Source organism: Pongo pygmaeus, chromosome 2 (assembly GCF_028885625.2).
Source record: "Pongo pygmaeus isolate AG05252 chromosome 2, NHGRI_mPonPyg2-v2.0_pri, whole genome shotgun sequence".
Taxonomy (NCBI): domain Eukaryota; kingdom Metazoa; phylum Chordata; class Mammalia; order Primates; family Hominidae; genus Pongo; species Pongo pygmaeus.
This window is the reverse complement of record NC_085930.1, coordinates 117,254,289-117,282,023: the sequence shown is the minus strand read 5'-3', so window position 1 is coordinate 117,282,023 and position 27,735 is coordinate 117,254,289. Positions and strand designations below refer to the sequence as shown.

The 27,735-nt window shown below is 39.6% G+C and overlaps 1 protein-coding gene across 14 annotated transcripts in view; it reads left to right on the top strand.

The window, feature by feature from the left end:
* The window catches only part of STAC (SH3 and cysteine rich domain), a 165,002-nt gene that overhangs the window by 66,049 nt on the left and 71,218 nt on the right, over positions 1-27,735 (top strand). The gene's annotated exons all lie outside the window — the stretch shown is intronic.

Here is a 27,735-nt window from a genome sequence, read left to right as displayed (position 1 = left end):
AAAAACAACAGAAATAGAAGCAAATTTAAGCAAAAATAGAAGAACAACATGGAAAAATTTTCTGATTTTTCTAAAAGTCACTCCCAAGTATATCAAGGCTCCAACCTGCCCAAAAGGCAGCCTGACACAGAGACCCTCTTCCCTCATCTGTCATCTTTCTCTTGATTTCTCCTTTGTGTTGCACATTTTAATGCAAAGATACTTGGTGCACAAAGGTCATAACAGGGATATCTTCACTGTGAATTATATCCATACCCAAATAAAATGGCATCCTATCCAGAGTCTCACTCTGTCACCCAGGCTGGAGTGCAGTGGCACAATCTTGGCTCACTGCAACCTCCACCTTCCAGGTTCAAGCGATTCTCCTGCCTTAGCCTCCCGAGCAGCTGGGATTGCAGGTGCCCGCCACCAAGCCTGGCTAACTTTTGTATTTTTAGGAGAGATGGGGTTTCACCATGTTGGCCAGGCTGGTTTCAAACTCCTGAACTCGGGTGATCCACCTACCTCGGCCTCCCAAAGTCCTGGGATTACAGGTGTGAGCCACTGCACCCAGCCAGTGGCATCCCATCCCATTTAAAGCTTCTGTCATTAATTCCACTTTAATAATAATATTTCCACCTTAGTTTTTTTTATGTTTATTTGATAGGCCTTTATCTACATTTACACTCAGCCTTTTTTGTCATGTTCTGTAAGTGCTTCTTTTGAAAATAAACATAATTTGTTTTTAGATTTCTTTTTTGCCCAACCTGAATTTTTATTCTCAAACAGAAGAGGATTTGCATTTCTTGTCATGAGTGAAATATTTGGCTTTCCTTCTGTCTTATGATTTACATGCTTTCTAGCTTGTGTTTCCTTCTATTTTGTGTGTGTGTACTGTGTTTCACATGTGGTTTCTGTGTTCTTTCTTTTTAATAGCTTCTCATCTTTTGGCAGATATATAATATGTTCTTCTACTAATAATTACCTCTGAGAGTTTCAAAAAACATTCTTTATTCTACATTTCTCAAATTATTAAAAAGTAAAAATAAATATGGTATTTTGTTCCTCTATGATTTCAGATAAATTTACCAAACTTTTCATCTCAACTCCCACCTCCCTAGCAACAGTATTTCTCCTTCCTGTTTTTGCAGATTAATCCAGATTTTAAAAATCAATTCAGATTTTTATTGTTATTTCAGTGTTTTATAATTCATACTTTTGATTGAGAATAAATCTTAAGATATATACAAATTTTATAACAAGATTTATACATCTTGTTAGATATTTCTAGCTTTAACCAGTCTCAATATTCACCACCATTCTATTCTATTACTATATAACTTCCCAATTCTTTTTCTTCTTTTCTCTCCCTTTCATAGATACATAATAATTGTACCTATTTATGAGTTACATGTGTTATTTTGATACATGCATACAGTGTTTAATGATCAAATCAGGATATTTAAGTTATCCGTCACTTCAAACATTCATCATTTCTTTGTGTTGGGAATATTTCAAATCTTCTCTTCTAGCTGTACTTAACTTCCCTTTTCTTAAGCTCTTATTGTTGTTTTGTTTCTCAGTTGTTCAAAGTTTATTTTCAGTAATATTTTTTCAAGAAGAAAACGTGAGTAGCAAATACATAAGGGAGCAAATTGCCATGGATCCCACTTGTTTAGCTAATGAGTCTCTTGCAGGTGGGGGCAGATTGGTGAGCGGAGGTCAACTCAGGGCTTTCTGCTGGCTTTACTCAGATCCACTCTTTAGCATTGTTTCCCTGTCTGCTTTGCTCTCACTGAAGTTACTAGCACATTCTTGCGTTTTATATTAGTCTATAAAACCTAAAGACCTGGACACTGCTGCTTTATGTTAGCAATTAAATCAGCTGCAGTATCAGGTCTGTCCTTCACTGCCTCTAAGAAGGATTTAGATTGTGAAATTTTATTTTTTGCTTCCCTATACCCCACACATCATTTCAGCATATTTTTAAAATTTCTTCTTTTGATTCCTTTATCATACTATCTGATTCTCTTGTATTTTATTGCCAACCAAAAGCAGATGCTATTTATAATTGCCTTTTGTTTAATATAGTATAACTTTTCAAGGCGTGCCTTTCCTTATGGCATTGTCTAAAGGGGTAAAGGAGACAGGTTGTGTAATGCAGTCACATAGACTGGCACATCGCAAATGTGACAACATAAATTCCAGAGGGCAGACACCATGGTGTGCTGTGTTCTCTGTGTTCTCTGGAGTGTCCTTAGCACTAAGCCCGGCACCTATTTAATAGTTGGCCAGTATGAATTTGTTAAGTGAGTGAATGAGTGTTCAACCAGCAAGAAATATTATCATCAGAAATATGGTTATGATCATTTTTATGATACATAAAGCAAAATACCAAGAATTAAGAAGGTAGAATTGCAGATAACTTAAATAATCATTTATCCATCACACATGGACTAAGCACCAACTGTGTGAGGGGCCCTATACTGATATCTGGGAACACCAAGTCTGACATCACCATAAATTCAAGTAAGAGACTGAGAAGTAGCAAAGGAAAGGGGAATAGACATTACCTAGAAAGTGGCAGAAAGGAGGAGCCCCTGCCACTATAAGCCAAAGGCCTGTGGGGCCTCCTTCCATGACTGACACTTCAGTTGTAGGTGGGCAAGGTGGGCTCAACAAGCCTTCTGGTGCTCTCCCTGGCCTTCCAAGGCCATCCCACCCAGACTCCTATCCAGGTGATCAGACCGGAATATCCTAAAGCCAAATTGCTAATGGGAGGATATCTGAACCCCATTTTGGGTACCAGTTTGTGGAAGTTGGGAAGCCAAAGGAACTGTTAGAGTCTAGTTCATCTCATTGACTTTGGTCATTGTACTACCACATATTTCTCTAAATCTGTTTTTCTTACTATGCATATGAGAGGTGACAGCGTGCTGGCAGTCCTCACAGCCCTTGCTCGCTCTCGGCGCCTCCTCTGCCTGGGCTCCCACTTTGGCGGCACTTGAGCCCTTCAGCCTGCCACTGCACTGTGGGAGCCCTTTTCTGGGCTGGCCAAGGCCGGAGCCGGCTCCCTCAGCTTGCAGGGAGGTGCGGAGGGAGAGGCGTGGGCGGGAACCCGGGCTGCGCGCGGGGCTGCGCGGGGCTGCGCGCGGGGCTGCGCGCGGTGCTTGCGGGCCAGCGTGAGTTCCGGGTGGGCGGGGGCTCGGCAGACCCCGCGCTCGGAGCTGCCGGGAGGCCCTACAGTGTCCAGGCAGCGAGGGGCTTAGCACCTGGGCCAGCAGCTGCTGTGCTCAATTTCTCGCCGGGCCTTAGCTGCCTTCCCGCGGGGCAGGGCTGGGGACCTGCCGCCCGCCATGCCTGAGCCTCCCACCCGCTCCGGTGGGCTCCTGTGCGGCCAGAGCCTCCCTGACGAGCACCGCTCCCTGCTCCATGGCGCCCAATCCCATCGACCACCCAAGGGCTGAGGAGTGAGGGCGCAAGGCGCGGGACTGGCAGGCAGCTCCACCTGCAGCCCGGGTGCGGGATCCACTGGGTGAAGCCAGGTGGGCTCCTGAGTCTGGTGGGGACGTGGAGAACCTTTATGTCTGGCTAGGGGATTGTAAATACACCAATCGGCACTCTGTATCTAGCTCAAGGTTTGTAAACACACCAATCAGCACCCTGTGTCTAGCTCAGGGTTAGTGAATGCACCAATGGACACTCTGTATCTAGCTACTCTGGTGGGGACTTGGAGAACCTTTGTGTCCACACTGTGTATCTAGCTAATCTGGTGGGGAGGTGGAGAACCTTTGTGTCTAGCTCAGGGATTGTAAACGCACCAACCAGTGCCCTGTCAAAACAGACCACTCGGCTCTACCAATCAGCAGGATGTGGGTGGGGCCAAATAAGAGAATAAAAGCAGGCAGCCACAGCCAGCAGTGGCAACCCGCTCAGGTCCCCTTCCACACTGTGGAAGCTTTGTTCTTTCGCTCTTTGCAATAAATCTTGCTACTGCTCACTCTTTGGGTCCACACTGCCTTTATGAGCTGTAACACTCACCGCAAAGGTCTGCAGCTTCACTCTTGAAGCCAGCAAGACCACGAGCCCACCGGGAGGAACGAACAACTCCACACGTGCCGCCCTTAAGAGCTGTAACACTCACCGGGAAGGTCTGCAGCTTCACTCCTGAGCCAGCGAGACCACGAACCCACCAGAAGAAAGAAACTCTGAACACATCCGAACACCAGAAGGAACAAACTCCGGACACGCCGCCTTTAAGAACTGTAACACTCACCACGAGGGTCCGCGGCTTCATTCTTGAAGTCAGTGAGACCAAGAACCCACCAATTCCAGACACACATATATGCTAATCTTAGAAAGACATGGATACTATCTCCCCTCTCCACTCCATCCTTAAACATCTCATGACTATTAAGAATGAGAAAGGGACCAAGTGGCAAGAGAACGTCTTCATATGCATTCAACTTTCCAGAAAATAAAAATTTGCCAAGTTGTCAGACACTGCCTCTATCTTATCAGTGTAAGAAAAAAAATACAGAACTTCCTTCCTGTAAACTGTTTATTTTACTATTAATAGTAATTGACTGAAGTCTTAAATGATCAAACTCAGGGAGGGGGGAATATTTTTTAAGTCAGCCAAAGGAAAGAGGCTGTCTCTCTCAAATTACAGCTCATGATGTTTGCAAGTGCTTTGGTGATTTCTTGAACCGCTGTGTGGAGATGATCTTTCAGGAAAGTAATGTTTTTCCTGCCCCTAAAAAGAGACTTGTATTTTAGGAGCCTTTTCAGATCATACCTTAGCAGAAAGAAGTGACCCACAGGAACATATTTTCAGTGACTAAATAATAGACCAGAAAGGGGAGAATGTCTGATCATTTAAGGTGGTCTTTTGTTATATTTTTAGTCATTCCCTAGAGTTCACCAAATTGATACTATTTAGTAATATCACAGCACATATATTCTGAATACAGATTTTCATGTTCTTCTGAGACCAGTTGTGTTTCATATATTTATCCCTGTTCCATCCAGGAATAAATAGAAATATTGCCCAGGTCAGAAGGACAGGAGGAGAAATTATCTGAGGTGGAATTTGGGTGAAGCTTGAGGTGGACAGAAAGTAGACACAGCAATCTCTCATATCTCTTCTGGATGCACTTAAGAGTTCTTTACTTGAAGCTGCAAAGCCTTTTCCTGCCTGTGATATTGCTGATTCCTGCCTTCCTGCCTAAGGTTCAGACCAAGCCATGACAGAGTTGAGAGGCTGCCTGCCTTTTGACTCATTCTTACTTCTGTGTGTAAAGGCTAGGAATCCACAGGAATAGGACAGCTGCAGCTATAAACACAAAGAAGATGGAGACCAGTTGGAAAATGTCATCCTGCACTATCATTCAGCTGCCATAACAGGAAATGCTCCACTGACCTACTTTAGAATGGTCCTCTTGGTTGTGCAGCCACAGTGGATACCACATTGTAAAATGACAGAACTGGGCCGGTAGTATAAAATGGGGCAGTCCTTTGTATATGTCTGGGACTCAGTAAAACAGGCAGGTGTGTGTGTGTGTGTGTGTGTGTGTGTGTGTGTGTCTACATTGTGACCCAATTATTAAGTATAGAGGGAAGAGAAATATATGGCTAAATCCTGTTAAAGTGTTTTCTCCATAGTCTTATCAAACACTATCTGATTGTTCAACCACAGAAACAAAGCAAGTATCATTCTATCACATGTTAAGCATACCTTGGGAAGAAAATGCAGAAGCGTATGGCAACCCTGCAGCCCCTGCCTCAACAACATTATAATAAATAAACATAGGAAGGCCCATACATACACATGTACATGCATGTGCATCACATACACACACACACGCACACACACACACTCCTGCCTCCAGTCAGGGAAGTATGTTTCTGTTGTCATAGCAAGACTGTGGTTTAAAGGGTTCATATCCACTTCAGCCTGTACCAGATCCTTTGCAATCTAAGATCCAGACACCATCCCTTCATTTATAATGTCATAAAGAGAAGTGCCAAGAATCACATATAATTAAAACTGATGAAGGACGATGAACGAGCCTGACTCTGTTGACCTGAAAGAACTATATCACTTTGCCTGATGTTATCCTAATATTTCTGTTTGTAAGGAAATTTCAAAGAATTCCTTCTGAGTATCTATTTTCTTATTTTAAAAAATAGAAAAAAAGACACCTATCTAATAGGTGTTTTTTCAAGTTTAAATGAGCCAGTACCCAAATGAGTCATGCTCAGTTATTAGTAACTTTCAAGGCACTTTGCTTCTTCCCTGTCTTACTGCATTTCCCCCTGCTATATAGGGACCATGCGAAGCTGCTGTGGGCCTCCCTGCTCTCCGGAGGTCTAGTCTCTTACATCGACTGCCAGAAGTTTGCTGCCCAGATGCCTTCTTGGTGCCAAAATGCTTAAATACATCCACAGTGAGACAAAGCATCTCCTCCCTCAATAAAACTTGCCACTTCACTGATGTTCTCTCTTCTCTGAGGGTAGATGGCACCTCATCCTCACTACCTGGCCCCTTTATTGAGAATCCCTTCCATGACCACAGTGTCAGTGCTACTTCTGTGGCTTCTCTCTCATTGGCACCCACTTCTCTTCCCCACAGCTCCCACCCTGGTTCAGGCTTTAGTACATTTCATACAAACTATTTCAAGAACTTCCTAAATTATGTTATTTCCCTTTATCTATATCTCCTCATCCACTTAATACATTGCTGCCATATCTCTTCTGGAAACAAACTGGCATCACATTACTGCTTTTCTCAAGAATGTTTGCACTACCTCATTGCCCGAAGTATTACGATCATGCTGCCTAGTTTGACTTGCTCAAACCTCCAGTAACTAACAAAGGTTAAGTAAGAACTTTGTCTCATTGGATTCATAGAAAGTAAAACTTTTTCAGTGCCCCTAACAGTCATCAACAGTGCCACAGGTGAACATCAGCAAATGGATCATTACAAACAAACAAACTCAAAATATAGACCTGCAAGAGACAGGAGAGAGGCAGGATCATGCCAAGGAGTCAGAGGGTTGGTGGATCGAGTGGTCTTGGACAACTGATTTACCTTCTCTCAATCTAAGTGTCTTTAAAATGAGAGTAGAAATAACAATACATACATCATAGAATTTACTGACAGCTAAAGTAATACATGTGAAAGGACTTTGTGGACTATACGACTTAAAACCTGTTCACTATTATTAAAGCTGTCTTTATGTGTGAAAAGCAGGTTGATATTAACCGTATATCAAATTCCTAGGAAAGCAGTCTGGAAATAGGGAAAAGGGGTTGAGCATGAACTGGCCAGTCCATTCTTTGGAGACCTGAGGATCAGTACAAATTCTTCAGCCTTGAGCTAGAAGAGCAATTCTGAAGAAAGCACATGAAATTGTGAACACTGCAGACTTCAGAAAAGAGGAGAAGAAGACAGCATAGCAGATATTATTAATACCGGGATCAGGGATGTCAAGTCCAGATGTTTCCCAGATGGTCGTGAGAAAATGATCATCCAGGAGGATACCTCCTCCCAAAACTTTAAGCAAAACACACAAAAGAGAAGAAAAACCTACCAGCCATGGTATTAGGATGTGAACCAGCGACCCAGAGGGCAAAGGCTGTGGACTCCAACCACAAGGTCCTCAGCCAACCTAACTCTAATTGCTATTTTTAAAGCCAAGTGCGGGTGAGGGGCGGGGGAAGTAGAAAGAGTTTTTCCACTAGTAGTCAGGAACCGAAATAGGAAAGATCAACAGAGGCATTTATAAACAATGAATGCCATTAATTTTTTTAAAGCTAAGACAGGGTTGGAAAAGATGTAATAGAGCAAGGAGTGGGGAACACAGGCAGAGAAAGATGGCCCTGGGGTCTTCACATTTTTAAAGAGTCCTTTCTGCTTGCTTGATGGCATTTCAAAAGTCACTGCTGAATTACTATATTATTGAATTTCCTGGAAAACTTGGAAACCATCTTGTTCAACTGAACTTGGACTAGGGGAGAGATGGAATGGGTTATTTTTCATTGAGGCCCCATACTAGAGTTCAACTGTGATAGAAAATATGCTCCCTTTCTTCCCCTTAAATAGAAAATTTTGTAACTATTGAGAGATATCTAAAGTTTAGGGGCAGTTTAAGTTGTAATGATCTAACTCCAAATATCAAGCTCTTTCTAAAATATCACACTGAGAAGACAGTGACAAGTAATCTAGGTCTCCTGTTGGGATGATGAGAAAGAGGTCACTTGTAAGCCCTGGTTCGAGCCATGTCTGCTTAACTTCCCAGTGTGGTGTGACAAGAAGACCATAAGACCATGAGGCTGGAGATTAGTATTTTAATTCCAGCTCTGCGTGAAGGAACAGTATGATATCTACCAAATCACTTTGCTTCTCTGAGCCTTAGTTTATCGGTAAAATGAGAGGGTTGGCTAGATCTGGGAGGGCAAACCAACTTCCATACTAATTGATTGAAAGTGCCTCACCAAAGAAGCTTCTAAACCTGCACCTCAATTTAGAGAAAAAATTGTCATGGATTAGTGATGTTTGTCATGTACCCGAAATGAAGGACTTCAACGCATATGTATTTGCTTTTCCTAGGCTGCTGATCTATAAGCCAGGACATCTCAGAAATTTAGTGAGTATCTAAGTCACCCGGAAGTCTTATTAGAATACACATTCTGATTTAGTGGATCTGGTTAGGCCCTGAGATTCTGCATTCCTAACAGGGTCTCAGGTAATGCTAGTGATGCTAGTCCATGAACTACACTTTTAGTTGCAAGGCTTTAACATATCTTCCTGACAAAATTCTCTGAAACTAAAATTCAGCAAGTAACTTATAAGAGTTATGTGAAAGGCATTAGGTACTGGGGAGAGAGAAAAGGAAATACAAAATTAGTTGAGAAAAGAGCTAATTTTATTTTTTAATACATCTTTACTTTGTTTCTTGCATACATATTCATCTAATTCTTTTTTCCCCACAGATGCTTCATATATACAGATTATCCTGGTAAATAATTGGGGATACACATAAAAACACCTGAACCAAAGCATATACAAAGTACTAGGGAAAGCCACATGTGGAAACAATAGTTCTACCTCAGGAGGAAGAGGTCAATGAAAGTTCCATAAAGAATGTAGTATTTGAGTTGGGTATTGAAGGATGAATAGGAGTTAATGACTCTCTACCAAACTATCTACAGTTCTTAGCAGCAATATCCTGTTGTGTACAAAGAACCATAACATCCCATATTTTCTTTAAAATAAAAGCATAACAGAATCAATTTTTAATTTTCCAGAAGTTAATACATAGTCTACAGATTGCTCTAGCTTAACCATTGTCTCTCTTTTAATGAACTCCTCATTTAGGAGGCACCATATCCAAAAGGAAAATCAAATGGTTTCATGATTTGGTTTTGGTCAGAAACGGTATTTTAAAAGACTTCTGGACCAGTTTATTCTTTTATTCCTGATTTCCAAATTATGATAGATCAAAGAACTTGTATCTTGATACAACCAGAAAATCTAGCTAGAAGGTTTCAGGTAAGCCTAGTTGATGAAAGAGGGAGAGAATAAATAAGTAAAGGACACCAGCCAGAAATGCAATGTCAGGTATGCATTAAGTCAGACCTCCTTTAGGATTCTAGCTCTACCACTCACTAACCAGTTAATCTAGTAACATTGTTTAAACTCTCTGATCCTCAATTTTCCATCTGTTAGGTGAGGAATAATAGCTAACTTCAAAGAACCATGTTAGAGAAAATGTATGCAGTCTCTACTTCTTGGCAACCCTGAGCACAGTCCTGTGTCAAGTGACCTTGATCTTTATTACCTCTCAGTTTCAACCCTTCAGGAATAAAGATGAATAGTTCTTCTATGCAAAGGAAAGAAGAGGGAATTTGTAATCAGGATACCTGCATTCACATCTCATCTCTGCACCATTCTTGCCCTATAGCCTTAGACCAAGCACTTCCCTCCCCAAGCCAGGTTCCTCAGCTATTAAAAAAAATAGCTGAAAGTAACTGTTGCTCTACATTGCTGGTTTTCAACTGGAGCAATTTGCCTCACACTTTAGCAAATAAAAAGATACAACACCCAGTTAAATTTGAAATTCAGATAAACAACAAATGTTTTTAATAGGTCACTGGCAATATTTGGGACACACTTGTCCCATGCAATATTTGGGAAACACTAACACACAAAAAAAATTTATTATATGAAATTAAAATCTAATTGAGCTTTTTGTATTTTATCTGGCAACCCTACCCCCAGGGGACATTTGGCAATGTCTGGAGATATTTATGGTTGTTACAACTGTGGGAGAAGGGGTGCTGCTGGCATTAGTGGGTAGAGGCCAGGGCTGCTAAATATGCACAGGGCAGCCCTGCACACATACACAGAACAAAGAATTATCAGGCCTCAGTGTCAGTAGTGCAGAGGCTGGAAAACCTGTCAGAAAATGTGAATTAAAAAACATGCTTTGAAGTCTATAAAGCATTGAAAGCTAACTATTATGGTTACAAGTCCATACTACCCAAAGCGATTTACAGATTCAATGCAATCCCTATCAAAATTTTCAAATGTCTTTCTCATAGATGTATAAAACACAATTCTAAAATTCGTATGAAACCACAAAAAAATCCTGAATAGCCAATTCTTCAAAAATAATAACATTTCCTTTCAAAAATATGTAGTGTTTTATTTCTTAATATAAGAAAATATGCTCATTATGGAAAATGAGGAAATACAAGTAAGCAAAAACAAGAACAAAAGGAATTACAATTCCACAATCCAGATAGACATATTATGAACATCTTGGTGTGTGCCCTGCTAGACTTTTTTTACATGTATGTATATGCATATTTTGAATGAGAGTTTTCTAAATATTTTTGTTTTTACCCTAATTTTGACACTTTAACATTGTATTGTGAACATTAATTAAAACGTTAGTTAAAAATTATCTCAGCGACCAAAATATTTTGTTTATGGATGTACCACATTTCCATTAACTAATAACCTATTTTGTGATATTTTGTTGTTTTTCATTTTTTAGTATATGCCAAACTGAAGTAAGCATCTTTGTAGTTAAATATTTGCAGATACGCTTAATTAATTTGTAAGACGCAGTTCTAATATTAAAATTGCTTCATCAAAAAATAATGCACATGTTTAAAGCTTTTGATGCATGTCCTCAAATTAATCTGACAACTGTGGTACCATTTTCCTCTTCCAGCAGTAGTGTGTGAGAGTGACCATTACCCTGCATCCCATCAATGATGGTAACTTTTAGGGTTTTTTCAATCTTGCAAATTTGATGGGGAAAAAAATAGATAGCTTGCTATTCTTATTTCTAGTTATTTGATTAATAATTAAGTATGTGATTTATTAGATGCTTAACTTTCCATTTTATTTCTTTTTCAAGTTGTCAGTTTATGTCCTTAGACAATATATTTTTGACTTAGTTATCCTTTTCTGTTAATTTGTAGGAACTGCTTATAAATCCTATATAATACTGTATAATATCCTTAATTATATGAGGCAATAATCTTTCCTAATTTATCTGCCTTTCAGTTTTGTACTAATGATTTTATTTTTATGTGGCAAAATGTACCAATCTTTTGGTATATTGCTTTCTCTCATAAAATGATGCTTAGAGAGGATTTCTCTACACAAGAATAAATAACCTAGGACTTATGTTTTCTCCAACTAATTTAGTAGTTTCAACTTTTGTTTAAATTTTGCAACCCATCCAAATTTTATTTTAGAATATGCTATGAATTAAGTATCTGGTGTTTTCCCCAAAAAATCAACCAGGTTAACTCACCAATATTTGTTGAATAATTCCTCCTTCACTGCTGATTTGAAAAGTCACTTTTATCAAAAACTAAATTCTTAAAGATACTTAGGCTCTCAATTCACTTTATTGGTTATTTTGTTAGTTCCAGTAGCTGTCTAGTTTAAGTACTATTGATGTTTACAACAAATTCTTTTTCAAAACTGATTTGATATTCTCATGCATGTACTTTTCAATATTAATTTTAGAATCATTTTACGAAGTCCCCCACCCAAATCCCATTGATATTTCAACTGGAATTCTGGCAAATCTGCAGAACCACTTGAAAATTGGCATCCCTTCAAGAAATGTTTTTCTTATTTAATAAGCACGCTGAGTATTATTAATATCAGACATCTTTGCATTTTTTCAAACTTAAAGAGGAATTCATTCAGCAAATACTTATGGAGTATCTCCTCTTGTGCTAAGCCGTGTTCTGAGCACTTGGGATGCATCAATGAACAAACCAGGCAAAGATCTTCGCTCTCAAAGAGTTGACATTTTAACTGGGGAAACGATGGATGGATGACGGATGAATGGATGGATAGAGATGAATAGATAGGTAAGAAGGTGATTGATGATAGGTAGATAGATAATTTCCTAAGGTGATAAATGATATGGAAAGAAGGAAAATGTAAAACAAACAAGAAGAGAAAGAAGTGCAGAGGCAGGGGGCAGGTTGCAGTATCACATGAGGTGGTCAGAGTGAGACTCATCAAGAAGATAATATGAGTAAATTTTGCAGAAAATGAAGGAACTCCTGGGAAGAAGTGTTCCAAGTGAATGAAACAGCTAGAGCAAACCTCAAAGCAGAGCATACTTGGTGTCTTTAAGTAACAGCCACAGGCCAGTGTGGGGCTAAAACAGAGCGAATAAAGAGCACAGAGTAAAGGAGCAGAGAGATTTTGTGCAACTCTGTAGGCCACTGCAAGGACTTTGGCTTTTATTCTGTAGAGTAATTACAGGACATGGATCTAATTATACTTGCAAATGGTTGGTGTTGCTGTTACGTGAAAAATAGACTTCGATGGCGTGGGGGCGAGGATTGACCCAAGCAGAACAGTTAGGAGGCTATTACAGTAATTCAGGTAAGAGATAAAGGTACAGCGGGAAGAATAGAGACGGGGTCAGATTGTTCATATATTTTGAATGACTCCAACAGGATTGATTTTCTGCATGTTGGCTGTATGGGAAAAATAGGAGATGGGGATGCTTCCAAGGTTTCTGGCCTAAGCAACTTGAAAAACGGAGTTTCCATCAACTTAGATAGGGAAACTGTCTACTATCAGTTTTGGAGTATGTGAAGTTGTGTAGATTCTGGACTATGCATTGGGGGAAAATTCAGTGTTAGTCACGTTAAAATTGAAATGTTTATTTGACAGCCAAGCCAAAAGAAAAAAGTGTCAAGCAGTCAGGTGTATAAGTAGGTCTGGAGTTTGAGAGTCTTGTCTAGATTAGAGATATAATTTTGAAATAATCATCATATAAATAGTATTTAAAGGCATAAGACATTTTGATATGAGCCAGGGAGTAAGTATTGACAGAGAAGAGGACCAATGACTGAGCCCTGGAGCCCTCCAATGTTAAAAAGTTGGGTAGAAGAGGAGGAACTAGCAAAGGGACTGGGAAGGAGTGACCAGTGTAGTAGGTGTAAGCCAAGAAAATGTGTTGTCCTCAAAGCCAAAAAGGAAAATAGATTGAGGAGAGAATGATCAGCCTTGTCAAATGCTGTTGATAGCTCAATTATGGGAAGGACTTTGACTGTGGCACTTAGCCAAGTGGATCATGGTGTCTAGTAACCTTGATGAGAGCAATTTTTGTGGATGGTGAGGAAGAGATTCTAATGTTTCCACATTACATATCATAGAAATTTATTTCACATGTGTATTCCTTATTATAATAGGGAAGTACCCTTCTGTCCCATATTTAGTCACAGTTTATGTCAGAATGAGAAGTCTATTTATATGATTGTTATAACAACTTTATATGATTGTTAGGTTGACAGCTATTTCTCATAATAAGTGATCTTTGCATTCCTGGGAAAAAAAACCTGACAAGATCATGTGACTCTTCTTTCTGTACAAGGTGGACTTTGTTTTGCTAACATTTGATTTAAAATTTTTACACTTATAAGTAAGATTCATCTGTAGTTTCTCTTCTTTGCTTTGAGAAATTTTGGTTTCATTTTTAATGCAACTTATAAAATTAATTCAGAAGCTTTTTTGTTATATTGTGCAACTTCATAGAAGGGAATTCTCTCAATGATTTGATAAAAAGCTATTCTTACAATTGTGTAGACAATGTACCTTTTGGCAGGGGTTCCTGAAATAATTTTTCTTTTAATTTCATCCTCAGTCATTAGGCTATTAAAGTCTTCTCTCTGTCCTCCTTACACCTTTGATGGAATATATTGGAACCGGGCTTTGAATCCAGGAATGTGTGGCTCTAAAATCCATCCAAAATCTTGAAACACAAGAAGCATATGTCTGTGTCTATAAAAAAACTCTCATTTTATTTTTTTTAATTTTTTTTGTAGTTTTTCTTTTTTTTTATTATACTTTAAGTTTTCGGGTACATGTATGTGCACATCGTGCAGGTTAGTTACATATATATACATGTGCCACGTTGGTGTGCTGCACCCAGTAACTCGTCATTTAACAATAGGTATATCTCCAAATCTCCAAATATCTCCCCCAACCCCACAACAGGCCCCAGTGTGTGGTGTTCCCCTTCCCGTGTCCATGTGTTCTCATTGTTCAATTCCCACCTATGAGTGAGAACATGCAGTGTTTGGTTTTTTGTCCTTGCGATAGTTTGCTGAGAATGATGGTTTCCAGCTTCATCCATGTCCCTACAAATGACATGAACTCATCAATTTTTATGGCCCCTACAAATGACATGAACTCATCAATTTTTATGGCTGCATAGTATTCCATGGTGTATATATGCCACATTTTCTTAATCCAGTCTATCATTGTCGGACATTTGGGTTGGTTCCAAGTCTTTGCTATTGTGAATAGTGCCGCAATAAACATACGTGTGCATGTGTCTTTATAGCAGCATGATTTATAGTCCTTTGGGTATATACCCAGTAATGGGATGGCTGGGTCAAATGGTATTTCTAGTTCTAGATCCCTGAGGAATCGCCACACTGACTTCCACAATGGTTGAACTAGTTTACAGTCCCACCGACAGTGTACAAGTGTTCCTATTTCTCCACATCCTCTCCAGCACCTGCTGTTTCCTGACTTTTTAATGATCGCCATTCTAACTGGTGTGAGATGGTATCTCATTGTGGTTTTGATTTGCATTTCTCTGATGGCCAGTGATGATGAGCATTTTTTCATGTGTCTTTTGGCTACATAAATGTCTTCTTTTGAGAAGTGTCTGTTCATATCCTTTGCCCACTTTTTGATGGGGTTGTTTGTTTTTTTCTTGTAAATTTGTTGGAGTTCATTGTAGATTCTGGACATCAGCCCTTTGTCAGATTATTTTTTAATTTTTTTTTATTTCAATAGATTTTTGGGGAACAGGTGGCTTTGGTTACGTAATAAGTTCTTTAGTGGTGATTTCTGAGATTTTGGTGTACCTATTACTCGAGCAGTATACACTGTACCAATGTGCCATCCTTTATCCCTCACCCCTGAAAACGCTTTCCCCCAAGTCCCCAAAGCCCAATGTATCTTTCTTATGCCTTTGCCTTTTCAAAGCTTAGCTCCCACATATTAGTGAGAACATATGATGTTTGGTTTTCCATTCCTGAGTTATTTCCATTCCTGAGTTATTGGAACAATAGTCTCTGATTCCATCCAGGTTGCTACGAATGGCATTATTTTGTTCCTTTTTATGGTTGAGTAGTATTCCATGGTGTGTGTGTGTATATATATATATTTTTACACATTTTCTTTATCCACTAGTTGATTGATGGGCATTTGGGCTGGTTCCATATTTTTGCAGTTGTGACTTGTGCTGCTGCAAACATGCATGTGCATGTATCTTTTTCGTATCATGACTTTTCCTCAGGGTAAATAGCCAGTAGTGGGATTACTGAATCAAGCAGTACATCTACTTTTAGTTCTTTACAGAGTCTCCACAGTTTTCCACAGTGGTTGTACTCATTTACATTCCTACCAACAGTGTAAAAGTGTTCCCTTTTCACTACATCCATACCAACATCTATTTTTTTTAATTTTTCATTATGACCATTCTTGCAGGAGTGAGGTGGTATCACATTGTGGTTTTGATTTGCACTTCCCTGATAATTAGTGATGTTGAGCATTTTTTCATATGCTTGTTGGCCATTTCTATATCTTCTTTAGAGAGTTGTCTATTCATGTCCTTAGCCCACTTTTTGATGAGATTGTTTGTTTTATTTTCTTCCTGATTTGTTTGAGTTCCTTGTAGATTCTGGATATTAGTCCTTTGTTGGAGGTATACATTGTGAAGATTTTCTCCCATTCTGTGGGTTGTGTGTTAATTCTGCTGATTATTTCTGTTGCTGTGAAGAAGCTTTTTAGTTTAAGTCCCATCTATTTATCTTTGTTTTTGCTGCATTTGCTTTTGGGTTCTTGGTCATGAAGTCTTTGCCTAAGCCAATATCTAGAAGGGTTTTTCCAATGTTATTTTCTAGAATATTGTATTAATCAGGGTTCTCTTAGAGGGACAGAACTAACAGTACTCAAGGGGAGTTTATTAAATATTAACTTACATGATCACAAGGTCCCACAACAGGCTGCCTGCAAGCTGAGGAGCAAGGAGAGCCACTCTGAGTCCCAAAACTGAAGAACTTGGAGTCCGATGTTTGAGTGCAGGAAGCATCCAGCACGGGAGAAAGATGTAGGCTGGGAGGCTAGGCCCATCTCTCTTTTTCAAATTTTTCTGCCTGATTTATATTCACTGGAAGCTGATTAGATTGTGCCCACCAGATTAAGGGTGGATCTACCTTCCCCAGCCCACTGATTCAAATGTTAGTCTCTTTTGGCAACACCCACCCAGACACACCCAGGATTAATACTTTGTATCCCTCAATCCAATCAAGTTGACACTCACATTCAGTATTAATCATCATAAATATTTATGGTTTCAGGTCTTAGATTTGAACATTTGATCCATCTTAAGTTGATTTTTGTATAAGGTGAGAGATGAGGATCCAATTTCATTCTACTACATGTGACTTGCAATTATCCCAGCACCATTTGTTGAATAGGATGTCTTTTCTCCACTGTATGTTTTTCTTTACTTTGTCACAGAGATCAACTGGCTGTAAGTATATGGCTTTATTTCTGGGTTCTATACTCTGTTTCATTGGTCTATGTGCCTATTTTTATACCAGAACCATGCTGTTTTGGTGACTATGGCTTTACAGTATAGTTGGAAGTTGGGTAATGTGATGCTTCCAGATTTGTTCTTTTTGCTTAGTCTATGGCTTTATTTCTGGGTTCTATATTCTGTTTCATTGGTCTATGTGCCTATTTTTATACCAGCACCATGCTGTTTTGGTGACTATGGCTTTAGTTGGAAGTTGGGTAATGTGATGCTTCCAGATTTGTTCTTTTTGCTTAGTCTTGCTTTGGCTATGTGGGCTCTTTTTTGGTTTCATACAAATTCTAGGATTGTTTTTTCTAATTCTGTGAAGAATGATGTTGGTATTTTAATGGGAATTGCATCGAATTTGTAGATCACTTTTGGCAATATGGTCATTTTCCCGATATTGATTAAACCCATTCATGAACATGAGATGTGTTTCCATTTGTTTGTGTCATCTATGATTTCTTTCAGCAGTGCTTTGTAGTTTTCCTTACAGCTATTCTGGAATGGATTGAGTTCTTTATTTGATTCTCAGCTTGGTCACTGTTGGTATATAGCACAGCTATTGATGTGTGTACATTAGGTTTGTATCCTAAAACTTTGCTGGATTCATTTATGAATTCTAGGAGCTTTTTGGATGAGTCTTTAGGGTTTTCTAGGTATAGGATTGTATCATCAGCAAATAGCGACAGTTTGACTTCCTTTTTACTGATTTGGATGCCCTTTATTTCCTTCTCTTGTCTGATTCCTCTGGCTAGGTCTTCCACTACTATGTTGAATAGAAATGTTGAAAGTGGGCATCCTAGTCTTGTTCCAGTTCTCAGGGGGAATGCTTTCAACTTTCCCTTGTTCAATATAAATGTTGGCTGTGTGTCATAAATGGCTTTTATTACCTTAAGGTATGTCCCTTCTATGCTGATTTTGCTGAGGGTTTTAATCATAAAGTGATGCTCGATTTTGTCAAATGCATTTTCTGTGTCTATTGAGATGATCGTGTAATTTTCATTTTTAATTCTGTTTATGTGGTGTATCACATTTATTGACTTACATATGTTAAACCATCCCTGCATCCCTGGTATGAAACCTACTTGATCATGGTAAATTATCTTTTTAATATACTGTTGGATCTGGTTCACTAGTATTTTGTTGAAGATTTTTGCATCTATATTCATCAGGGATATTGGTCTGTAGTTTTCTTTATTTGTTATGTTCTTCCCTGGTTTTGGTATTTGGGTGATTCTGGATTCATAGAATGATTTAGGGAGAATTTACTGTTTATCTTTTGGAATAGTGTCAATAGGATTGGTACCAATTCTTCTTTGAATGTCTGATAGAATTCAGCTGTGAATCTGTGTGGTTCTGGACTTTTTTTGTTGGCAATTTTTTTATTGCCATTTCAGTCTCACTGCTTGTTATTGGTCTGTTCAGAGGTTTTATATTTTCCTGGTTTAATCTAAGAGGGTTGTATATTTCCAGGAATTTATCCATCTTCTCTAGGTTTTCTAGATTATCCACTTAAAGGTGTTCATAGTAACCTTGAATATCTTTTGTATTTCTGTGGTATCAGTTGTCATATCTCCTGTATCATACGCAATTGAGCTTATTTGGATCTTTTTTCTTGGCTAATCTCGCTAATGCTCTATCAATTTTATTTATTTTTTCAAAGAGCCAGCTTTTTGTTTCATTTATCTTTTGTATTGTTTTGTTATTATTGTTGTTTCAATTTCATTTAGTTCTGCTCTGATCTTTATTATTTCTTTTCTTCTGCTGTGTTTGGGTTCAGATTGTTTTTGTTTCTCCAGTTCCTTGAGTTGTGACCTTAGATTGTCTATTTGGGCTCTATCAGACTTTTTGATGTAGGCATTTAAATGCTATGAACTTTTCTCTTAGCACCACTTTTGCTGTATCCCAGAGGTTTTGATAGGTTGTGTCACTACTGACATTCAGTTCAAATAATTTTTTAATTTCCATCTTGATTTCATTGTTGACCCAACAATCATTCAGGAGCAGGTTATTTAATTTCCCTGTATTTGCATGGTTTCAAGGGTTCCTTTTGGAGTTGATTTCTAAAATCAACTGTGATCCACTGTGATCTGAGAGAGTACTTGATATAGTTTTAATTTTATTCCACTGTGATCTGAGAGAGTACTTGATATAATTTTAATTTTCTTAAATTTACTGAGACTTGTTTTGTGGCCTATCATATGGTCTGTCTTGGAGAACATTCCATGTGCTGATGAACAGAATGTATATTCTGCAGTTGTTGGGTAGAATGTTCTGTAAATATCTGTTAAGGCCATTTGTTGTAGGATATAGTTTAAGTCCATTGTTTCTTTGTTGACTTTCTGTCTTAATGGCCTGTCTAGTGTTGTCAGTGGAGTATTAAAGTCTCCCATTATTATTGTGTTGCTGTCTATCTCATTTATTAGGTCTAGTAGTAATTGTTTTATAAATGTGGGAGCTCCTGTGTTAGGTGCACATATATTTATATATATATATATTTATATATTTATAGGTGCATATATATTTATATGCACCTGCTGTTATATTTAGGATTGTGATACTTTCCTGTTGGACTAGTCCTTTTATCATTATATATATAAAATACATATATATGTATATATATATAATACATGTATATATCTGTGTGTGTGTGTGTGTGTATTTAGAATTGTGATATTTTCCTGTTGGACTAGTTCTTTTATCATTATATAATGTTCCTCTTCTTCTTTTTTAACTGCATTTGCTTTAAAGTTTGTTTTGTCTTATATAAGAATAGCTACTCTTGCTCACTTTTGGTGTCTAATTGTATGTAAAATCTTTTTCCACCCCTTTAACTTAAGTTTATGTGAGTCCTTATGTATTAGCTGAGTCTCCTGAAGACAGCAGAAACTTGGTTGGTAAATTCTAATCCATTCTCCCATTCTGTATATTTTAAATGGAGCATTTAGGTCATTTACATTCAATGTTGGTATTGAGATGTGAGTTGCTAGTCTATTCGTCCCGCTATTTGTTGCCTGAATACCTTTTTTGTTCATTGTGTTATTGTTATATAGGTCCTGTGAGATTTATGATGTAAGGAGGTTCTATTTTGGTGTATTTCAATGATTTGTTTCAGGATTGAGAGGTCCTTTTAGCAGTTCTTGCAGTGCTGGCTTGGTAGTGGCTAATTCTCAGCATTTGTTTGCCTGGAAAGACTGTATCTTTCCTTCATTTATGAAGCTTAGTTTTGCTGGATAAAAAATTATTGGCTGATAATTGTTTTGTTTAAGGAGGCTACAAATAGGACCTTAATCCCTTCTAGCTTATAAGATTTGGGCCGAGAAATCTGCTGTTAATCTGATAGGTTTTCATTTATAGGTTATCTGATGCTTTTGACTCACAGCTCTTAGGATTCTTTCCTTTGTCTTGACTTTAGATAAACTGATGACTATGTGCCTAGGCAATGATCTTTTGTGATGAATTTCCCAGGTGTTCTTTGAGCTTCTTGTATTCAGATGTCTAGATCTCTAGCAAGGCCAGGGAAGTTTTCCTTGATTATTCCCTCAAATATGCTTTCTAAACTTTTAGATTTCTCTTCTTCCCTGGGAACCCCAATTACTTTCAGGTTTGGATGTCCCAAACTTCTTGGAGGCTTTGTTCATTTTTTTTAATTTTTTTTTCTTTTTCTTCGATGGATTGGGTTAATTCGAAAGCCTTATCTTCAAGCTCTGAAATTCTTTCTTGTGCTTGTTTGATTCTATTGCCAAGACTTTCCAGTGCATTTTGCATTTTTCTAAGTGTCCTTGATTTTCAGAAGTTGTGATTGTTTTTCATTTATGCTACTTATTTCACTGAACAATTTTGCATTCACATCCTGTATCATGTTTTTTATTTCTTTAAGTTGGAGTTCACCTTTCTCTGGTGCCTCCTTGATTAGCTTAATAATTGACCTGAATTTTTTTTCTGGCAATTCAGAGATTTCATCTTGGTTTGGATTCATTACCAGTGAGCTGGTATGATCTTTTGGAGGTGTTAAAGAACCCTGTTTTGTCATATTACCGAATTGTTTTTCTGGTTCTTGCTCATTTGAGTAGACTATGTCAGAGGGGAGATTTGGGATTCAAGGGCTGCTGTGAGATTCTTTTGTCCCACAGGGTGCTCCCTTGATGTGGTGTTCTCCTGTTTCCCCTAGGAATGGGGCTTCCTGAAAGCCAAACAGTAGTGATCATTTTTGCTCCTCTGAGTCTAGTCACCCAGCAGAGCTACCGGGCTCCAAGCTGGTACTGGGGAGTATCTGCAAAGAGTCCTGTGATGTGATCCATCTTCAGGTCTTTCACCTATGGATTCCAGCACTGGCTCCAGTGGAGGTAGCTGGGGAGAGAAGCAGACTCTGTGAGTCCTTGGTTATGTTTCTGTTTATTGCACTGGTTTTGTATTGGTTGGCCTCCAGCCAGGAGGTGGCACCTTCAAGAGCACATCAGCTTTCATCAGTTTTTCTTGTCTCAGGGAGTCTGTAGCGGTGATCCAGTTTCTTCAAATGGTCTATTGATTCTCTCAGCTTTCCTGGTATGCTCCTGTGGTAGTTCTTAGAGCAAAAGTTCATGATGTGAGTCTGCACAAGCTGCTGTCTCCCCAAGGGGATCTGCAAGCTAGTCCTGCCTCCTGTCTGCCATCTTCAAAATCTCCCATTTTAAATGCTATCAAAAATGACTGCCGATGATTTCTCCCAAGAGGCTGATCTTGCCAGATTTTGAAGTTCATGAAGTATGGCCAGAATTCTTGATTTGATGCAAAAATTTTCACATGTTACCTACTTTTATGTTTAAAGTGAACTTTTATAAAGCAAGGATCAACTTAATTGCTTATAAATTAATATGTAAGGGAGGAATTTGGAAGTTGTTTATAACAGAGAGTAGAGTGCTGTATATAGACCTGTTGTATTAGTCCATTTTCATGATGCTGATAAAGACATACCCGAAACTGGGAAGAAAAAGAGGTTTAATTGGACTTATAGTTCCACATGGCTAGGGAGGCCTCAGAATCATGGCAGGAGGCAAAAGGCACTTCTTACATGGCAGCAGCAAGAGAGAATGAGGAGGAAGAAAAAGCAGAAACCCCTGATAGAGGAAGAAAAAGTAGAAACCCCTGATAAACCTATCAGTTCTCCTGAGACTTATTCACTATCACAAGAATAGCAAGGGAAAGACCAGCCCCCATGTTTCAATTACTTCCCATTGGGTCCCTCCCACAACACATGGGAATTCTGGGAGATACAATTCAAGTTGAGATTTGGATGTGAGCACAGCCAAACCATATCATTCCACCCCTAACCCCTCCCAAATCTCATGTCCTCACATTTCAAAACCAATCATGCCTTCCCAACAGTCCCCCAAAGTCTTCACTCATTTCAGCATTAACCCAAAAGTCCACAGTTCAAAGTCTCATCTGAGACAAGGCAAGTCCCTTCCACCTATGAGCCTGTAAAATCAAAAGCAAGCTAGTTACTTCCTATTATGGGGGTACAGGTATTAGGTAAATATGGCTGTTCCAGATGGGAGAAATTGGCCAAAACAAAGGAGTTAAGGGCCCATGCAAGTCCAAAATTCAGTGGGGCTGTTAAATTTTAAAGCTCCAAAATGATCTCCTTTGACTCCAAGTCTCGTATCCAGGCCATGCTGATGCAAGAGGTGGGTTCCCATGGTCTTGGGAAACTCTGCCCCTGTGGGTGTGCAGAGTACAGCCTCCCTCCCAGCTGCTTTCATAGGCTGGCATTCAGTGTCTGCTGCTTTTCCAGGCACACGGTGCAAGCTGTCAGTGGATCTAACATTCTGGGGTCTGGAGGATGGTGGCCCTCTTCTCACAGCTCCACTAGGCAGTGCCCCAGTAGGGACTCTGTGTGGGACTCTGTGTGGGGGCTCCCACCCCACATTTCCCTTCTGCACTGCCCTGGCTGAGGTTCTCCATAAGGGCCCTGCCCCTGCAGCAAACTTTTGCCTGCAGATCCAGGCGTTTCCCTACATCTTCTGAAATCTAGGCGGAGGTTCCCAAACATCAGTTCTTGACTTCTGTGCACCCACAGGCTCAACACCACATAGAAGCTGCCATGGCTTGGGGCTTCCACCCTCTGAAGCCACAGCCCAAGCTCTACATTGGCCCCTTTCTGCCATGGCTGGAGTGACTGGGACACAGGGCACCAAGTCCCTAGCATGGGGTCCCTGGGCCTGGCCCACGAAACCACTTCTTCTTCCTGTGCCTCCAGGCCTGTGATGGGAGGGGCTGCCATGAAGACCTCTGATATGCCCTGGAGACATTTTCCCCATGGTCTTGGGGATTAACATTGGGCTCCTTGCTACTTAAGCAAATTTCAGCAGCCAGCTTGAATTTCTCCCCAGAAAATGGGTTTTTATTTTCTATAGCATAGTGGGGCTGCACATTTTCTGAACTTTGATGCTGTTTCCCTTTTAAAACTGAATGCTTTTAACAGCACCCAAGTCACCTCTTGAATGCTTTGCTGCTTAGAAACTTCTTCCACCAGATACCCTAAATCATCTTTCTCAAGCTCAAAGTTCCACAGCTCTCTAGGGCAGGGGCAAAATGCCACCCAGTCTCTTTGCTATAACATAACAAAAGTCACCTTTGCTCCAGTTCCCAACAAGTTCCTCATCTCCACCTGAGACCACCTCAGCCTGGATCTTATTATCCATATTGCTATCAGCATTTTGGGCAAAGCCATTCAACAAGTCTTTAGGAAGTTCCAAACTTTCCCACCTTTTCTTGTCTTCTTCTGAGCCCTCCAAACTGTTCCAGCCTCTGCCTATTATGCAGTTCCAAAGTCACTTCCACATTTTCAGGTATCTCTTCAGCAATGCCCCACTCTACTGGTACCAATTTACTGTATTAGTCTGTTTTCATGCTGCTGATAAAGACATACCTGAAACTGGAAACAAAAAGAGGTTTAATTGGACTTATAGTTCCACATGGCTGGAGAAGCCTCAAAATCATGGTGGGAGGCAAAAGGCACTTCTTACGTGGCAGCAGCAAGAGAAAATGAGGAGGAAGCAAAAGCAGAAAACCCTGATAAACCCATCAGATCTCATGAGACTTATTCACTATCACAAGAATAGCACAGGAAAGACCAGCCATGTGATTCAATTACCTTCCCCTGGGTCCCTCCCACAACACATGGGAATTCTGGGAGATACAATTCAAGTTGAGATTTGGGTGGGGGCACAGCCAAACCATATAGCCTGTGCTTTATCTGAGGTCATGCCTGATCACAGGTGACATACCTGAGCTAGCTATGTGCATGCAGTGCAGCCTAAAGAATCTGGAAATCATGACCTCAGGAAAATCACTATGGGGAATTGCAGACGATACACCCTCTAGCCATCACACTACTTACTTTTGCATGGAGATGTATGTTTTCCAAAGAGAGGGCCCCTTCATTTTCCCATTTTGTGCTCATGACAGCCTTTCTCAGATGCGCAGACTGAGGCTCAGAGATCAAGTGCCTGGTTCAAAGTCTCAGAGCTGAATACTATTACCTAAGTTTGTTGATGCCTTAAGCATGACTTTTACCACTCCGCCATGGTGTCTTTATAAACTATATATGTATGTACATACACATACATATTCATATATGAACACCCAAATATAATATAATTTATACATAGAGGTTTTAAAAATTTGTAAAACTGTTATCCTACTTTTTTTACTTCTGTATTCCTGTATTTGAACTTCGCCACCCTGGCTTCACTCTTCGAAGCTTTTAAAAGAATCAACAAAGCTGAGAACATTGTTTTTATTAAATAAGGACTATTCATCAATATCATTTTAAAAAACAAAAATAAACCCCTGAATAGTTAGGTGTGTGACAAAACTAGAAAGAGCAGCATACACTTACATTAGCTACTGCATCTGCACCTTTAACTTCTAATGTGTTAGTGATAGTGTATGTAGTCACCAGCTTGGAGGGCTTGGCAATAGTGTGTGCATGCTACATATTTCCAAAGGCCTATACTGGGCTGTAGTATATATACTGGGCTGAAGACCCTTATAGGAATCTATTATGGGTACCCACATCTCTACAGCAGCCGGCCACCCTGAAAATTCCTGTTCACATTTGTCAACTATGAGACCCCATATGTAAGCCACCACAAATGTGATGAGAATCACATTTCTCTTCCAAAGAGACAAATGTCCCTTCCGAAGAGGGTATTGGGCCAGGATAGTTGCAGCCCCAGAATCTTCTAAGGTAAACTTTTGGCACCTGAAAACTCTTGCTACTTCTCTCTCAACCTCATCCTCATTGACCATGGTTACATATACATATTTTAATTTTATCATTATCATAGACAGTGTTGAGAGAGGCACAGATGCCCTTTCACTTTCAGTGGAAGAAATCTAGACCAGAACAGAGTAGAGATCTGTCAGCGTGCAGATGGCTGGCAGAGGCAATGAGGAGAAGGGAAGTGAGCTGGGCTTCAGAGTTGTGTAGACCCAGACCCTAGTCCTGTTCCTGTCCTCACTAGCTGCATATTGTTGGGCCTTCATGCATAACCTATAAAAATAAAGCAATGGAAATGCCACACAGACTGCTGAGATCATAAGAGGACAGAAAAGTTTCAATATGAGCTCCACAGCCAGTGAATTACATACCCATCCCAACTCAACATTTATTCATTCTTTCCAATGAAGTTATCTATTATCCCTACTTCCCCTGTTATAATAATATTTTTAATATAAAAGGTAATGTTCTTTTATTAATAAAGCGAGGAAGCATCCAGGAAATTGCCTAATGGTGCATAAGAGTTCAATCATTTTTAATCCCTTCCTACCTTTTTTCTTTCCTATTCAAATGTAAGAATACAGAAGTAAAAAAGTAGAATCAGGATGAAAATTCAAGTTTCTGACTTCTCATACAATGGCTTTTCTCGTGTGTGTGTGTGTGTGTGTGTGTGTGTGTGTGTATTCACTGACAAACTCTTTCAAACTTAGTTTGATTTTTTCCTCAATTCATTTTTTTTCTTTCAAATTACCCTTTGTCTATATGAGAAGGGGAAAATCATGCTCAGTGGCTCCATTTGGTTTAGCTGGCTTTATATGATTTCAGAATCTTAGAAATTGTCTCCACATCATTACTTCACATCAAAGAGAAGTAGCATGTGAAAGTAATGAAAATACATCACATGTTATTTTTTTTTTAATTCTGCTATGGAGCATTGACTTCTTCAAATCATCGTGATTTCTTGGATTTTGAAGCCACAGATTTCAATAATGGCACTAAGGATGTATAATTTATGCATTCCTCTGATTGTGGAACTCAATATTCCAGACATGTGATCATTCAGGCCTTATTTATATGTTTAGTCAGTTGCCTTTGCATTGAATCACTACATGAAACTATGACTAAATTGTTATGCTTCCACACTCCTATTATTACATGTGTTTAGGTATATGATGGCAGGCATTTCTGGGTTATATATGTGAGGTAAAAGCAGTAATAGAAATCTGAAGCATCTGTCAGGATAACTAAGCATTCACAGAGGCTGTCGTGTGTCACCCGGGGAGGCATGGTGAAAACTCATTCTATAAGGAGGAGGCAGAGGCCAATGCAAGCTATTAACAGGGAGAAGTCCACAAGCAAAATTATAAAGGTCAAGAGGCACAGCTAACTTAGTTCTTGTCTAGATAGATTTCAACATCTACTTTGAGGAGAGTAGGAGGATATGAAGAGCCAGTAGCAGAGACAGAGAGAGTGACTCCCAGAATCAGCTTTCAGCCGGCCTCCTAGGTCAGGCAGGAGTCTGATGGAACAATATCTGGCCTGCATTGCAGGGTGACCTGGGAGGTTGGAGAGTTCTAGATGCAGTCACATTAGAACATCGGAATAAAAAGCAAGGCTAGCCAGCTGGAAGCCCATACATAAAGATCTGTAGACAGGTTTGAACCTGGTGGTCATGCAGGCCTCCAGGAGTCAGGGGCCACATAAAGAAGTCCAATTCTTTCCATAGAATTAAAGGGGTGAAGCCCCAGTATTCTCTCAGCCTGGACATTTGTCCTGCCCAGGCCTGGGTAGGCTAATCTTTCCTGATGGACAGTGATGTACTTTGTACCAAGCACTTCACTGACCACAGGGACCCATAGGTAAAGGAACCACCATTTCATGTCAAGTCCCACATAATAGAAGAGGAGATGTCCTGTTGTAATAGGTGCTCTGAAAACGATGAGGGGACAGAGGAGAGTGGTGGGTTCCCTGTGGAGGGAAGGAGGGTGTGTGTGCAGGAGGCTTTGGAAAGTACTTAGAGGTGGTTCATAGAAAGTAAGACTGTTTACCAGTCAAACAAGAAAGGCAGGGAAGGCAGCATGAGCAGCCCTCAAGAGGCATGACCCAGCCACCCTTACCAGGAACCATAAATGATCTGATAAAGCAAAGGAGGAACCCAAGGTGTCATGTTGAAAATGAAGCAAGGAAAGTAGGGAGGGGTTGCACGGCGGCGAGCTGCTTCAGTGATCTCCATGTGATTCCCTTTCTTCCTTGTGTTAGTGTATATTCAAGGACAAACTGCTGATGAATAGAGCTAGCTGCATTATTAGGCCTGTTTTTATTGTCTAGCACCAG